General features: G+C 41.4%; 1 long non-coding RNA gene across 1 annotated transcript in view; it reads right to left on the minus strand.

Moving 5' to 3' along the window:
- LOC118989764 (uncharacterized) overlaps positions 1–13,838 on the minus strand; it is a 34,698-nt gene extending 20,860 nt beyond the window's left edge. The window contains exon 1 of the long non-coding RNA XR_005067080.1: positions 13,628–13,838. This is a non-coding gene — a long non-coding RNA (uncharacterized LOC118989764). The remainder of the gene's footprint in view (positions 1–13,627) is intronic.
- Positions 13,839–15,953: the final 2,115 nt, after the last annotated feature.

Genomic DNA, 15,953 nt, shown 5'->3' on the forward strand with positions numbered 1-15,953 from the left:
CTGAAACTTCCAAAGAAGGGGAGCTCACTTTTACTCGGCACCTACAGTGTGTCCTGCATTTTGCTATGTAGTGCATCTAGCTCTGTTGAGATGATGAATAAGAAAATGTAGCTAAGCTGACGGGGTAACTTCCCAGGGTAGCTGTCCTGCACACAGGACAGAGAAGGGTGGTCTTCCTATAAACTCTAATAACATCCACTACCATCTCCACATCCCCTCTCTACAAATTATGCTGCTGGGTTTTAGAAAGTACAGGCGATCCTTCCAAGGCTACCCAGCAGAACCTGGATCAGAACCTTAGTCTGCCTGGCTTCAGTGCTTGTGCTTTGTTTTGTTTTGTTTTCCACCAGAGTATCCTCCCACTTGGTGGAACTGTCCCTGTGAGAATTGCTTATAAGACATTAATTTGCAAATGGCATGCATTAAACAAGGCACTCCTAACATCTTCCCCCAACCCCAACTTAAGGCAATGCGCTCTCTGCTGTATCTGAACACCTGTCACTTAGACCTGACCTCTCCTGTGTCATTTCACTCTCTCTACCCACCCAAAAACCATCCGAACATGCGGGGTGTAGCTCTCAATGTCCTTGTACATACAGCTCCTGCTTCAAAGAGCCATACTTTTCGATACTCCCTTTAACCAGTATCTGCTTTTAGGGAAGACTTCGATGCCCATCATGTGTCAAGGAAAATCAGTATATTCCATCTCCCATTCACCCCTCATTCCTACATCAGCCTCATCTAGGCAGTACCTGGAGGAGAAAGGCACAATCAGAGAAGGAGGGAACATGGCTGATGCAATTCTAACATCTTTCCTGAAAAGCCAGGACACCATGGATCTGACTTCGTTTTTGTCTTTCTTGACTTTGTTTTTGTCTTTCTTGACTTTTTATGTCTGACTTAAAAAAAATCCTAGCACAAAAAATATGGGAGCAGGGTCCATGATGGCTGCAATGTAGCTGGAAGCTCTGTCCACTTGCTCCTAGGCCCAAGACTCCTGCAACCAGGCAGGTCCCCTCACAGGCAGGCATGCCCAATGCCCGCCTGTAGTATTACAGGCTCTGCAGATCAGTGAGGCCAGGTACAGGAGCCCTCTGCTGGGTGCATTCCACAGGGGAAAGCTAGAAGCTCTGAGAGGACCCTTCTACCAGACACTATGAGCTACACTGTTCCTCTGGCCTTGATCCACTGAAACCAGCAGAGCAGAGAGACTAGAGACAGTTGCAACAAGGGGGTGTCAGGACCCGACCCAACCTCTGGGCCTAGACAGAGCTGATATCTGCTCAAAGCAGGGAAGAGCTGACCCTATTGCACAGATTGGCCCCTCACAGGAAACAGACAGCTAATTCATCAGAAATGATACGTTACAGAAAAGAGTCTTGGACAGAGCAAGATGTGTGACAAGGGGTAGGGAAACACTCTCACCATCTTCCCTGAAATCTGAACAACCCCTCTGGGGTTGACCCAGCATTCCCACCTTCCCAATCACACCAGAGGCCCCCTCTGGAGACAGGTAGAGAAGGTACTAGCAGTCCTCTCAGGTCATTAAATGAACCATCCCTGGGCCCCGGGCTGAAGGAAAGCTGACAGAGCAGAAGAGTGGGGACCAGCCAAGTCTGAAGGAGACAACCACAGACTGGGGATCACTTGTGGTCTTGAACAGGCTGCCTATAGCCAGACTAGGACACCATCTGACATTACCAGGGGCAGATTCAGAAACAGAAGACAGTGGTAAACACTGGGTTCTACTGAGATGAATTTTGCCACGATCTTCTTCATTATTGTATTATTTTCTCTCCTGCAGAGCTTAACATTCATTTTTCCCTTCAAATTTGTGCCTATTACTTCATTGTTTTTATTTTAGTTTATTTCAAATCTCACACTTTGCTCCTCCCTTTCTTACCCCATTTTCCCTTCTTCTTTCCTCTTCTTATTTTTGTTTTAAATTTTATTTTTTCTCTAGGTCTGACTTGTTTCTATTCCACACTCTTACTATTTCTTCCCCCCACCCCAGCTTCTCAAAACAAATTTTTCATGTCATTAGTCATCTCATACTCTTTTTCCCAATTCTCTAATAAGGGTATTCCACCTGTCAGTCTTTGCCTGTAGGTTGTTGGAGAGGATGTGGAGAAAAGGGAACCCTAGTGCCCTGTTGGTGGAAATACAGACTGGTGCAACCACTGTGGAAAATAAATAGTATGGAATTTCCTCAAAAAACTAAAAATGGAACTGCCTTTTGACCCAGTGATTCCACTGCTAGGATTATACCCTAAGATTCCTGAAACACCAATTCAAAAGAACCTATGCACCCCAATGTTCATAGCAGTGTTATTTACAATAGCCAAATGTTGGAAACAGCCTAAGTGCCCATCAGTGACTGAGTGGATCCAAAAAACTGTGGTACATTTACACAGTGGAATACTACGCAGCATAAAGCTATCTTTTTTGACAGCATGGGTAGATCTGGAGAGCATTATACTAAGTGAAATAAGCCAGGTGGTAAAAGACAAACATCATATGATCTCACCTATAAGAGGAACCTAATGAACAAAACAAACAAATGAGCAAAATAGAACCAGAGACATGGAAACAAGGAACAGACTGACACAACCAGAGGGGAAGGAGATGGGAGATAAGGGTGTAAATAAGGGGAAAGGGCTGGTCAAGGAACATGTGTGAATGGCCCATGGACATGGACTATAGTGTGGGAATTGACTGTAGGAGGAGGGGTGGACTGGGCAGAATACAGGAAAGGGGGAAAATTGGGACAACTGTAATACAACAACAATACAATATTTAATAAAAACATGGGAGTTTAATTAAGCAAGAACCAACTAATTTGTCAGAATAGCACTCACTTGTTAGTAGCAGAGAAGTTGCTAATTTGTGCAAGACTCAAAGATATACAAGCAATGCCTGTCCTCACAAAATTTTCAGTTTCCTAGAGCAAGCAAAACATGTGAAAATTTTGGGCTCAAGAAAGAAGCTGTGTCATAAGACAGGTCCCAGAAAACACATTTGAATGTCTAGAAAAAAACAGGACCATGTCCTGTTGAGATGATCAGGGATGGCTTCATGAGGGAAGTGGCATTTTACAATAATAACAAGGTCAACGGTAAGAGTAGAAATAAAGCCAAGTTAACATTAATTGAACAGCAAAATCCTACCAGGCATTTTCTTAAGCACTGTATATATTTATTAACTTCTTTGAACTTTAGAATAACTCTAGGAGATATGCATTCAACAATGAATAAATATCTGTGAGGCAGAGGTCTCTGAGCTGAGGTTATAGCAAAGAGTAAGAGAGAAAACATCCCTGTTCCCTTGGAGTTAACTTTCCACTGAAAATTACCACTACAATCTCCATTTTCCAGGAAACTGGGCTGTGAAGGAGTTAAGTATCCTGCCATGGTCCTCACATATCTTTAGTATCCAAGTCAGGATTTGGCTGCAGTCTGTGAGGCACAGAGCATGCTTAACCACTATGTCCTTCCATCACGGGTGACGGGGTGATAATAATAAAATATAACAGGCATGTCAGTTAACGTTTAGTGAGGATTTAACATATGACAAGTGCTATGCAATTTTACATGGGCTATTTCTTTTATTCCTCGAAACAATCCTATGAGTGCAATAACTGGAATAGGTTTATGACTTGGTAAGACTCTGCACTTTATAACCGGACCACCATACTCCAAATTCTAGCCCCTGTGTTTGTACCTGCTTCTGTCTCCCATATTTTAAGTGTTTTGAAGTCAGTGTACATCACAGCCCTTCTTGTGTCCCAGTGCCTGACACATTGATGCTGTTCAGTAACTATTTGTGGGTGAGTGAAAGATGGATAGAATAAGGGGCCTTGAACTTGTTGAAGAGTTTTCATAAATCAAAGCATATGGCATGAGCTATATGATTTCAAGAACTTCAGCATCCCAGACGCTATTCCAGAAACCACCACACGTTGGAAAGATCATCCTTCATCAATATAAAAAACTCACCATAAGCCAAGGTAAGCACCTGTGCTGTGCGGAAGGCCTTGGGCATGCAAAGGAGATGGTTGTGTAGTTCAGGCCAAAGTGTGACAACTTTTTCTGTTTCTCTGTTAGCCTTGGGTTTAGGCCCAGTGAGAAAGAAGTTGGATCAGAAAGTAACTTCACGAGGCACAAGTTTTCCTAGCACAAAGAAGGGTAGCTTGCATCCAAAATCACACCAGTAGCTGCATTTGTGGGCGATAATGCAAGTAATATCCTGATGCTCTAAACACATTATTAAATTCTCTACAGTTACAGGAATCCATTGCTAAGAGAGGCAGCTAGACCATTTTCAAAGTTGGCATATAACCGAGAAATAAAGAATTCAAGCTCCGTCCATTTTCTTTTTCCACTAATGAATTCTCCTTTTGCTCCAAAGTAGCCCAAGTGACTCCCCTGGCGATACAGGTAATTAATGGACCATTCCTCTTGATTCAGAGCCTGTTGAAAGTGCAGGGGGACTTCATAATTGAATCGGCATCCAAACTTTCCCATTATCTAAGTGACTAATAAGTAAGTGTACATTAAATTAACAACATTTTTTTTCTAGAAACTTCTTCACAACTTATTGATAATACTCATTGGCAAAGGAGAAAATGGAGGCAGGGAAGCCTTGCCAAATAAGATGATAGCAAAAATTTCCCTGGATTTCTTTATAGATGAGATTTAAGATTAGACTTCATTAAAGTCAACAAGGCCTAGACCCATCATCAGGCTTTCAAAAAGTCAGAATTAAATAAGTAGCTCAGTAGTTCCATTTTTTAAAAATTTAATGACTTCCACCTAGATTTTTAACTTTGAAATAAAATATTTGAGATAGGGTAATGTTCAGAGTCAATAGTAACAATAATATTTAATGCTTCTGATATTATTTTATTATAAAAAAATTTCCAGTATTAACCACGTCCAGAACACCTTAACAACACATATTCCAATCGGTCTGGCCCTTATTTTTTGAGTAAGCCATGCAAAATGAGAGTCTAGAAGTCACAAATATTTGAAGCAGGCATCAACTTATTATCTTTTCTGGAATTGGTCTTAGTGACTGTTAGCTAGAATTTCTCCTCCCCCCAAAGGAACTTCTACACAGACTCAACACGTACAGGACAGAATAAGAGCTGATTTAGAAGATGCTCTATTTTAAAGATTCCTCAAATATAAGTTTCTCCTCCCTGAGGAATCCAGTGGCATCTTCTTGCATTCAGCACAATGTGTAACAGCCAGAAAGAGATTGCCATAGATTCTGCATTAGTTTACACTAAAATATCCCAAGCACTGCATTAATGGTTTGAGAAGATGCAAGATGAACAATAAATGATCACTCATAAACAAAATGTTGGTGGTCATTTCACGTTTTCTTACAGCAGTGCAGACAACATATGGGTCAAACAAAGTAGCCGAGAAAAATCTTTTTGGGGGTGTTTTAGCAGGAATCACAAAGGAAGCACCTCTGGTCTGTTTCTCAGGAGAAAAGAAGAGCATTAAACAGACTAGAAAGAAAGAGATGGTGTTTGGAAAGAAAGAATGACCGAGGTTGAAAACGAACATTCCAAGATGCGAAGAAGGCAAGAAAATAAAAAGGGCTCCGAAGGCCTTTGTGAAGAATCCGTGTGGAACCTCGGCTTTCCTGACGCACCAGTGCCCCGCGGGGCGTTAGTCAGCATCCCTGGAAACAGAGCCTTCGTAGTCAAATGGGCTGCGGAAGGAGTGGGTGCCAGAACCGCCCTTTTGCAGATTCAAAGCACTAGCTGTGAACACTCAGATCAATCTTGAAGGACAAAAAGCCTGTTTGACACGGTGCAACCTGACAGCGTCTAACTCATTTTATCACCCAACAGACCTGTCTTCTTTCCCTCACACATCTAGGTTCCTTCCTCACTCTTTCCTCTCTCCTTTGCTTTGTCCTTCTTTTCACAATCTTCTCTGGATATCCACTAACCTCTAAGACTGTCCACAACTGGGAGCCATCACAGCCTTTAAATGAGGAGAGTGACATCATCACATTTGCGTCTGGAATACAGCCGGAAAGGGGGGCTAGAGGAGGAGATGCAGTACTGGGTGGTCAAGGGAAAAAAGAAAATAGGAACTCTGATGTTTCTGCCCTGTGTTAGTGCTGGTGACTTTAAGTAAGAAAATAGGAGCAAGTCCAAGAGAGTAGAGGCACCGTTAGCCTGGGAAATGGGTGCCTTCTGTGGCACATTTCTGGGAAGATGTCTAGGAAGCAGTTCCGGACCTGCAAGAAGGAAAGCATCAGGATATTGTGTTAGGGCTCATGAATATTTCATTGATCTGGGAAGCAATGCAAATGTTAAAATTTTAAAGCAACATACTCTGTTAAGGCTAAGTTTTGGTATGGGTTCCTATCTACTGCAAACCCAAACCAGCAGAGACTATTACCTTGAAAAGAATTAGAACATTTGAATTCTACAAGTCATGAAACTTGGGTTATACTCACAGTTCCACTGGGAATCCAAGATTTTAAAAGTAGATGGAGGTAGTACATCACTTAGCTCCCCCGTGGCTCTGTCTACAATGAGCTGAAGCAACCAGTTGGCCAGTGAAACAAACAGTCGGCCTCACCAGTTATTAGCATCTTAAATAAAAACTAAAAGGGGCACGAGTGAACTTCAACTTATAAAATTTCTACACCCAATCATTTCTTATTAGAAATCATGACTTTTGCCCAGTTGTTTTCACCACTAAAATTCTGCACAACTGGCTTGTCTCCTAGATAAAACAAATACAGCATTGAATCCAAGCTGGTTGCCTGTCTCCTCCATGAAGCCTTCTCTAGCTGTCTACACCCATGCTGAGGTTATTGTGAGACACTTCTCTTTCAGATGCTCCACTCTTGCCTCCATCAGGGCACGAAACACACCACACTGTTACTAGGTGGCTGGTGTCTTTCCTCCAATTGCACTGTGTGCTCCTTCAAGGTTTGAGTCTTATGTATCGCTGAGTGTCCCCTTTACCCTCTTTGCCTAGTACCTGGTAAAGTACCATTCAATTTCTGTTAAATGCATAATAAATATCTTGTGAAAAGACAAATGAATGTGTGCATAATGAAATGTATAAAAGCAAGAATGAAAGAATAAAGGCATGCATGAATGAGTAAATAAACATCTGTACTGGCCATCAGGATGCTTAATTGGTCCACCAGTTTGTCAAAACGTGCTTCTGGGGGGAAATGAGCGGTCCGGACCCTGGAGTACTTTACAGAGGATGTAGGCAATTAGGAACAGTCAGGGTTCACAGAGGGGCAGAGAGACCCCACTTTTTTCACTGAATCCACAGACACAGGTGGGCTTCTGGTTAGAAAACTGAGGAGCAACTCATCTTGTATAAGATGTAGATGAAGAAATGGGGAAAAGAGTTGTTTACACGGTATTAATTTTTGCTCAGAACATCACTTTGACAGTGGAAAGGCCAAAACCAAGGGAAATGTCAGACACTTGCAAAAAATGTTATGAAGGCTGATTATATAAACCTTGTCTTATTTGAAGGGTAAAGACTGTAATCCACAGATCAAGTTCAAATTTCCTGTTTAAATATTGTGTTTGAATGTTAATCCAAGTTCCATGTTTGATTGCGGGGACTGGGGCTACAAATATTGATTACCGTGAAATAAAAGCAGAAATTCATTTGTGAAAAGGAAGTGAAGGAGCACATTTATATGAACCCAAGCAATAAATAATACCTTGGGGTTCTGACTCATTTACAAGTCAGAGTGTAATTATTTCCTTTTTCACCCTGCTTCTTTAGCCTCCCTGCAGTGGACCGAATGCACATCCCATATCTGGGCACATGTACAAAAGCTAAAACAAACAATCCAAGTAGCCAAGCACCATAGCAACAGAACCAAACTTGACACCACTAACTCACAACAATAAATCTCCGCAGATTTCAGAGTCACCACCAGATCCCCTGCTTCGTCCTTCCATTGCAAATACGAAGTCCCACTTTCCCAATGAGCCGCAGGGAGTCACTGCCTCATGCCATGACTCTGAACAACTGCCAAACCAAAGGTGTCATGGATAGCAAAGGAGAAAAGCTCACAGTGAAGAATCCCAGCTGAGCAAAACCTCCTACCTGGAACGTGGATTGTGTTAGAAACCCAGCAGAAAGACCGGGCTGTGATGGGGAGATGCAATCTTGCAAAAAGTTTATGAGTTTAAGACTTCACGGCATGAGAGGTGCCAACAGAGCTAAGCCCCACATTATTCTGACTCCAACAAATCCGTAGGACACAGGGAGCATGGGTCAGTAGATATTTCTACACAACATGGTTGTATCAGTCATATTTGTACATAGACCTTTTTAAGCGTGATTGATGCACCAGCCCTGAGAGAAGGTAAAGAACTAAGGCAGAAACCTTGATGTGACAAATGGACAAATGATTAAACATGAGCACAGAACAGAATTTAGGCCAAATGTGTAGTGATGCTTTCCTTGAAGCATTCAAGTTCCTTAAATTCTCCTCTTTGCTTTATCTATATGCAAACAGACTAAATGTTTCACAGACACAACAGAAGGGTATGGGAGAGGTCAGCACTGTCCACTTCAATGGGTCCCCAGTGCCAGTGAGTAGACAATATATGAGCTATAACAAAGTTCTTGCCATGCCAAGGAAAAGGAGCAGAAAATAGAGTAGACAAAGTGAGGTTTTCTGAACCTACATAATTCACCTTAGTTTTGAAATCATGTCCTCTGTATTTTATTAGTGTTAACACATCCTTTTTTTATGCCATGATGGTAAAGGGAAAAGTATTGTAGTTTTTCATTTAATTTATTTTTTAACTTGGCAAAATAAAAAAAAAGTAGCAACTCTCTAACAAAGACCTAATTAAAAACATAGATAATTTTATTAAATAAAAGTATACATAATTACGGAGAATAAGGTAATACACACTTCTGTTTCTCAAGCTTTTAACTAATAACTACTAACGATATATCATTTCATATAGGACTATTTTTTTACATAACTGAACAGCTCAGATAAAGCCAGACATTCAGTCACCGTGGCCAATGGTTCTAGGTAGTGGGAGCAGGCCTAGCTTTCCATCTCCAGGCTCCTTCCCGCTGCTCCAAGTTACTCCTGGGAATCAAAGAAGCCCTTGGACAAGCTGTAAATGATATTCCAAAGAAACATCCAACCCATGAATATTTGTAGGCACTGCAAAATGCCTGAACAAGATTTGAAAATAAGAAACAGTATTGAGCAGTTATATAATAAACTGTGATTTCTGTCCCATCAGGGTCTTTTTGTTCTGGAATCTTGCTGAAAGAGCAGGTAAAGGTCAAGAAACTAATTTTCACACTCTTGTGAGAATGCAACCATCATACATAATCTCATTGTTATTGGGACAAAATTTAACAGAGTTAATAAAAAATAACTTTGTAACCTGTTTACTACTACTGAATATGGTACAAGACTTTGGGCTAATTAGTTATAATTTTTAAGTCTTACTTTCCTCATCTTTAAAATGAGAATGAAGCCCTGGCTGGTGTAGCTCAGTGGATTGAGCGCAGGCCTGTGAACCAGACAATCGCAGTTCGATTCCCGGTCAGGGCACATTCCTGGATTGCAGGCCAGTTCCCGGTGGGGGACTCATGAGAGACAACCATACATTGATGTTTCTCTTCCACTCTCCTTCCCTTCCCCTCTAAAGGTAAATAAATAAAATATTTTAAAACATAAAATAAAATAAAATGAGAATGATAATGCATACCACAAAATTAACATTTATTGTTGGAGGATTAAATGTGATAATATAGGTATGGCATTCATCACAGTATTCAATAAACTCTACAAATTATTCCTGTTACTACGGGTTTTCTTCTACAGAGGCCGCACACCCTAATGCCGAAAGTGTTGGACTCTGAAGATTACATCCTTCAACTGCTGGATTCATTTCCTCAGCCTCCATCCAGGTTTCCTAACACATACCAGTTGGCAGCGATCTTTGCTAAATGCTCAACAAAAAATTTATTTTCTCATGGGCAAATTTTATAACCCAAATGGGCGTAACATGCAACTATGGTGGACGACTATCTAGACTGAAATCAACTTAGGAAGTCAAAGCACAAGCAATTTAATATATCATGCAAGAGATAAATATACAAGTTCCCAAGATGCAAGATGCCATATAGAAAGCAGGAGAAAAACTTCAGAACGCATTACATGACAAAGGTCAAATGAATGGTATGAGTAATGTGCTTTGGTTTCAACAGATATTATAAGAGCTCTGTGGGTTGACAGAAGTGTGGAAAACTCTGTTATGAAGAAGAATCCAATGTTGGGCCATTAGGGATGGGTAGGGTTTGGTTTGGCTGAAATGGGGATGATTGCATGAATAAAATCAATGAATAAATGACTTGGAGCAAACTAGAGAAAGTGAAGCAGTACAAAGTAATTAGAAATAAATCTAGATCTTATGTAGTTAGATTGAAGCCAGGAAGTGAAGGTATCAAAGTTCCCAGCCACCCAGTGCTTCTGGGAAGCCGCCATTTGGCAGAAATTTCCTTAGCTCTGTTTTGTGAAATATTTCACATCCATCTCGATTAGTTCCCCTTAGCAAAACTGCACTATTCCTTTTCAACTTTCTACCTTTAGCGTGTTTTTTTCTTCACTTGGCTTCTCATGATTTTTGCTTTTCTCTCTGACTTGCCTCCCAACCCTCTCCTAATACAACACTACCTCCTTGTCATATCTGAGCTATGCCCAATATGAGACCCCTTCCTCCTCTCTCTCTAGATGCAGACAAGAACAAAACTCCTCGGCTTATACCATAAGACTGCTCCCTGGGGCATGTGGAAGTCTGTGGCTTTCACTTCTAGGCAGAGGGGGGCGGGTACAATATTGAGAAACAGTCGATCTTTTTGGTTTCATTGGGATTACAAAGAGTAAAATTTGGTAGCCATCCTAGAGAAGTTAAGAAATTTAAAATCTTGCTAAGCAAGTCAACAAAAATTCAGCTCAATCACCACCCCAGTCTGTCAGGTGCCAGTGATGCCCAAATAATCACTGTTATCGTTTCCTGCTGTAGAGCACCATTCACTCAGTTACCAGTCTTTTCTCCGGGTGGGGTTTTTTTTTGGCACCTTTTTTGCTTTAATTGGTATTTCATATTCTTGGAAGGTGAAATTTTCATCGAAATTTTTAACTTGGAGCCAATTTGGGGCTATGGCTCTCATCCGCAACCAGTGTCCCCACAGCCAGCGCAGCCCACTCAGCTACATTCCCTGCTGTATATACAGGGCCCTATAATAAACAGAAAAATCCGTCTGCATTGTGAAAATCCACATTACATCCTGTTCGAATTTGGCAGCTCACCTGTGGAGGTCTGAGGCTCCTTTGCACACCGCTGCATTCCAGTGGTAAGGCACTGGGATTGCATCTTAAAAGCGACCTCACATGACCTCCTTCCTACAAACCGCAGTACCAATAATTACTCATCCTGCCTCCATTTAAATCTTTCTGGATAGCATCTCACAAATCATATCTGATACATTCAATTTGTAAAAAAGTCTTTTCTTATATTGATTCAAAATCTGCTTCCCTCTAACTGTTATCCATTCCCCTAATCCTGTTTTCCAGAATTAATAGAATAAATCTTACCCAGAAGCAGACATTGAGTAAGGATTTCCGTGCCAGTGATGTATTGTGGAAATGCTCCCAGGAGAACTTGTGAAGCAGTAGGGGGAAGAGGACAGAAAAGGGGAGAAACTCAGTAAAGACTTGATGACAAGCTAAGTGTCTTGCAGGGTGGCTTCAGCCAGACCCCACAGGGGACCTCCCTAGAGGGTAAGTCACATCTCCCGATTTTGCCCCTGTCGGGGGCAAGGAAGCTGGGCTTTCCTCTTCTACCATGAATCAGTCATTCACCAGAGGGTCTTCCTGGTGACCTAAACCTTCTGCATGTCTGTCTGTCTGCATGAAAACCACTCCAGGGGCCTGAGAACAGTCTTCTGAACGAAGGTTCAGGTGTGAGCCTTTGAAAGCCAAAGCACATAGAACCCAGAGGCAGAGGTCACGGAAAGGCCGAGGGGATCTACGCACATCAGAATGAGACCAACAGTCCACTGCGCCCCTCAAGATCCCTTTGGGCCATTGCATACACTTTCACTTCTTCTCCAAGTCTCCCTGTCCTTCCACTAAACTGTTCCAGTTCTCTTGACAGCACATTCACACCCAAACTTTGTGAGACCTGTAACGCTGAACCGGTACTGTTCTTCCACGTCTCGAAGAAAGAGGGACTTGGGGCAGGTTTGCCTGGCTATGGAATGACAGGGTGGGCCTCCCAGAGAGCAAAGGTTGAAAGGACTGGATAGTAACTTCTGCAATTCTCCGCCTGTCAACAGGGAAGAAACTGAAAAGACAGTAACAAAGGATTTTCAGAAAGGCCCACCAGCCAGTCCACACCGCTCCAAGGAAACTAGACCCTGCCTTGGAAAACATTTGAAAACCTGAAGTTTCGGCTACAACAGTTTTTAACTCAGCCATGTTTATAAAAACGGGAACTTGAGACTTGAGATTTTGACACCGAATATGGTTTGAATTTCAGAGGCTGAAAAGTACATTTCTAGCCTTTGGAAAGGTCGCCCTTTCTGTTTTCAGGTTTATGAGCTGCAATGTTTATGGTGGCTCAGTTTCAACTCTTGTTTCTTTTGCCTGCAGGGCATTTAGGTGTAAATGTCACTTTCTCCAGCCCGCACACTAGAAGGGTGGCTTAAGGAGGAGGGCTTGCACGTAGTTATCCAAGGCCATGTTCCAGGGGGCAAGAGTGGGTTTTTTCCTGTTTTCCCCCCCCTGAAGTTTAATTGATCTTCTCGTTAATATAGTGCTGTTTGAAGAAGGATCTTGAGGTCACGACAGAGGATTTCTAAAACGCCAACCAAACCAAAGGAAACAAACCAACAAATGTACAATGTTATCTTCACACTATGCCTATACTAGACTTGCAGGTTGATAGTCATATTTCCCAAACTGAGAATTGGAGACTGATGATTAATCATAATTTTTCCTCCTCAAATTTTAAAAAAGTTGAGAATAAACATGGGAGTCACAGGCAGAGAACAAAGTTTTTAGTTGCTGACGGGGGCGAGATTAGCATGGCTTGAACCCATAAACAGCGGGCTTCCTAATTCTCTTTCCTCTGTTGAACTTACCAAGTCTCTACAGGGCAACAAGCCTATGGCCATTTCCACAAGGACAGGGCAGTCACCGAAGAGGAATAGTTTTCAGAGCTGAGCAGGGAGATAGAAAGAAATGAAAACAAGGGCCAGGAGACTCTGGTTTGGCACTTGTAACTCTGTGAGCTCAGATAAGCGACTTACTTTCATCTGTAGACTCCTCACTCACAAAATGAGCATTCTGAACATTACTGTATTTTTCAGACTATAAGATACACCGAGGTCTTAGAGGAGAAAAATAGGAGAAAAATTTTTGAAGCAAAAAATGTGGTCAAAAAAGTGCCCCTTATAGTCTGAAAAACATTAGATGAGACGTGCAGAGAAGTTTTGCACACTGCCTGACAGATAATGAGTAATCCACACAGAATAGCTTCCATTATTAAGAATATTAACATTTTTGTTCCTACCTTCAACCTACTGATAGATTCTTGGGATTTAGGCACCCCTTGCCCATTCTTCTCCCACAATTGATGCTGATTCGTCTGAAATGTTTCCTCTACATGCGTGGCCCTCGAGGCAAGCTCAGATACAGACAGCGGCTCTAGTGCGTCACATCCGCCTTCTGAACATCTCGGGATCATTCAACATGTAATGAGTACCGACTTCCCATTGCGTACAGACTCAGGCACAGAGAAGAGCTGGAACTCAGAGTATGCTCCACGGAAACGATGGTTGCCAGGCACGGGTAGGGGGTAAAGCAGGAAACAGGTTTCCAACCTCCGTTGCCAACACTGCTTATGGGCAAAGTATCAAGTTCCCAACGGCCGATAAGCAAATAAAACCTGAAGTCCCGAGAGCATCCTATGTTCACAGGATATGCTGACAAAAACAGATTATACCTTTTAACACATGATTCAAACTAATACAGTGGATCGTTTCTTTGAATCCACATTATAACAGAAGTTTCAGAATCTCAAGGTCACGAACGAAGTTCCCAAGCCCTCAAGAAGAAAAATCTTTAATCTTTATTTAATATATAATCTTCTTTAATCTTTCCTAAAGTCAGTAAACTAGACAGAGGGGCACCACACAAAATAACCCCCCCCACACACACACACACACACTACTCCCGAAGAAGCTCCTCATGAATTGTTAATGTCTGGCCAGCAACAAAGTCTTCAAGACAAAGACAGAATGAAAAATACGAACCCTCTTTAGTCACAAAATTTATTACACTTTACAAAGATCATATTTAAATACATTTTTAACATGTAGCTCCTACTTAACAGTCATGGATAATCTTCCCATCATGGCAAATTTAACTGCACTGAATTATAATCTCTTTCTTCTATTATAGTTTATGTCACTAAAAGAGCAGAGATGATGTGGAATTGTTGGGATTGCAATAATTTGGAGACTAACAATTAGTACTGACAAAATTAATAGTGCATTCATATTTTTATAAACTACAGAAGAACTATATTTTAAGAGAGTACATTTACATGTCCAGTTAACACATTCAGTAGTAAATTCAGGATAATCACTTCACACAGGGGCTACTTATTAACAGAATGGGTAGTTACAGGGCAACTTAACCACAAATTAGACTTGTGTCGATGCAACTAATTATTTTATTCATTCATTCATTATAGAAATATTTACTGAGCACCTACAATGTGCTAATTGTTTGGGAAACAGATGTGGTTAAAATGGAGAGGAACTCCTCCTTTTTACAGTTTACAATCTCATAGTAAATGGAACCTTGACTCCAACGGTGAACGTCAGAATTCTTGTAAACAGAAGAGCTACCACTTCTGTGTATGACAGTCATACAATCTCCATGCAGATACCATTCATTTGTATTTTACTAACATCCACCAGAAGCATAATTACCTGCTTTCCTAGCCCTCAGTATGGTTTAGGCAGATAATGAGAAGTGCCCACCATTGTTCAAAACTATAAAACCACTAGCAAGCCTAGCTACCACTCATTTATACTCACTTCCTGCCAAGCATTGTTATCGATGCTTTACTTATTTTTACACGTTGAACCTTCACAGAAAATCTTAGGAGTTAAGGACTATTCTTATCCCCATATTTCAGATGAGAACACTATGAAGCAGACAGGGTTTGGCAACCGGCTAAGATCACTCTTCTAATAAGAAGCAGAGAAGGTACTGGAACACACCACATCCAGCACCAAAATGTCATGGTTCTGAATACTACAACACACCCAGTCTAGAAGAGGAAGCTCTCTCAGCTCACCACTGACTTGTGTTTTAGCAATCCTTGACTCCTGTTTTAGCAGTCCTTGATGAATACGTTGGGATGCAGTATGAAATTAGCAGCTAGTTCAGCGATAGTTGCTCTACCAAGCTTTCCATGACGGGAGGTGCTTGGAGTCCACACACTACCACCAGGTAGAATAAAGTCATTACTTAACGATATATACTGACCTTTCTTTGTCCTAATGATAAACTGAGAGAACAAGGGTATTCAAACATCTATCTGCAGACCTGGGTCTTATGAATCATGAATGGGTGTATGAGGTAACATCGAAACATTTTGAACTTAGAACAACTAGGTAAGAGATTTAGCACCACAACTTAACTTTCTGACCTTGGGAAAACAAGTCTCTTAATTACCATGAGCCTCCTTTTACCTATAAATTGGTATACTCACAGCATTAAACACAGAGAAGGATTATTGAAAGAGTAAAATCCATTATTTCACAATGGCTGTGAAAGTGCTTTATGACGTCTACATGGATTTGGTTTAATTCAACCCACAAGCC

This window comes from Sturnira hondurensis, unplaced genomic scaffold (genome assembly GCF_014824575.4).
Source record: "Sturnira hondurensis isolate 20B ecotype Veracruz unplaced genomic scaffold, ASM1482457v3 Scaffold0000780, whole genome shotgun sequence".
Taxonomy (NCBI): domain Eukaryota; kingdom Metazoa; phylum Chordata; class Mammalia; order Chiroptera; family Phyllostomidae; genus Sturnira; species Sturnira hondurensis.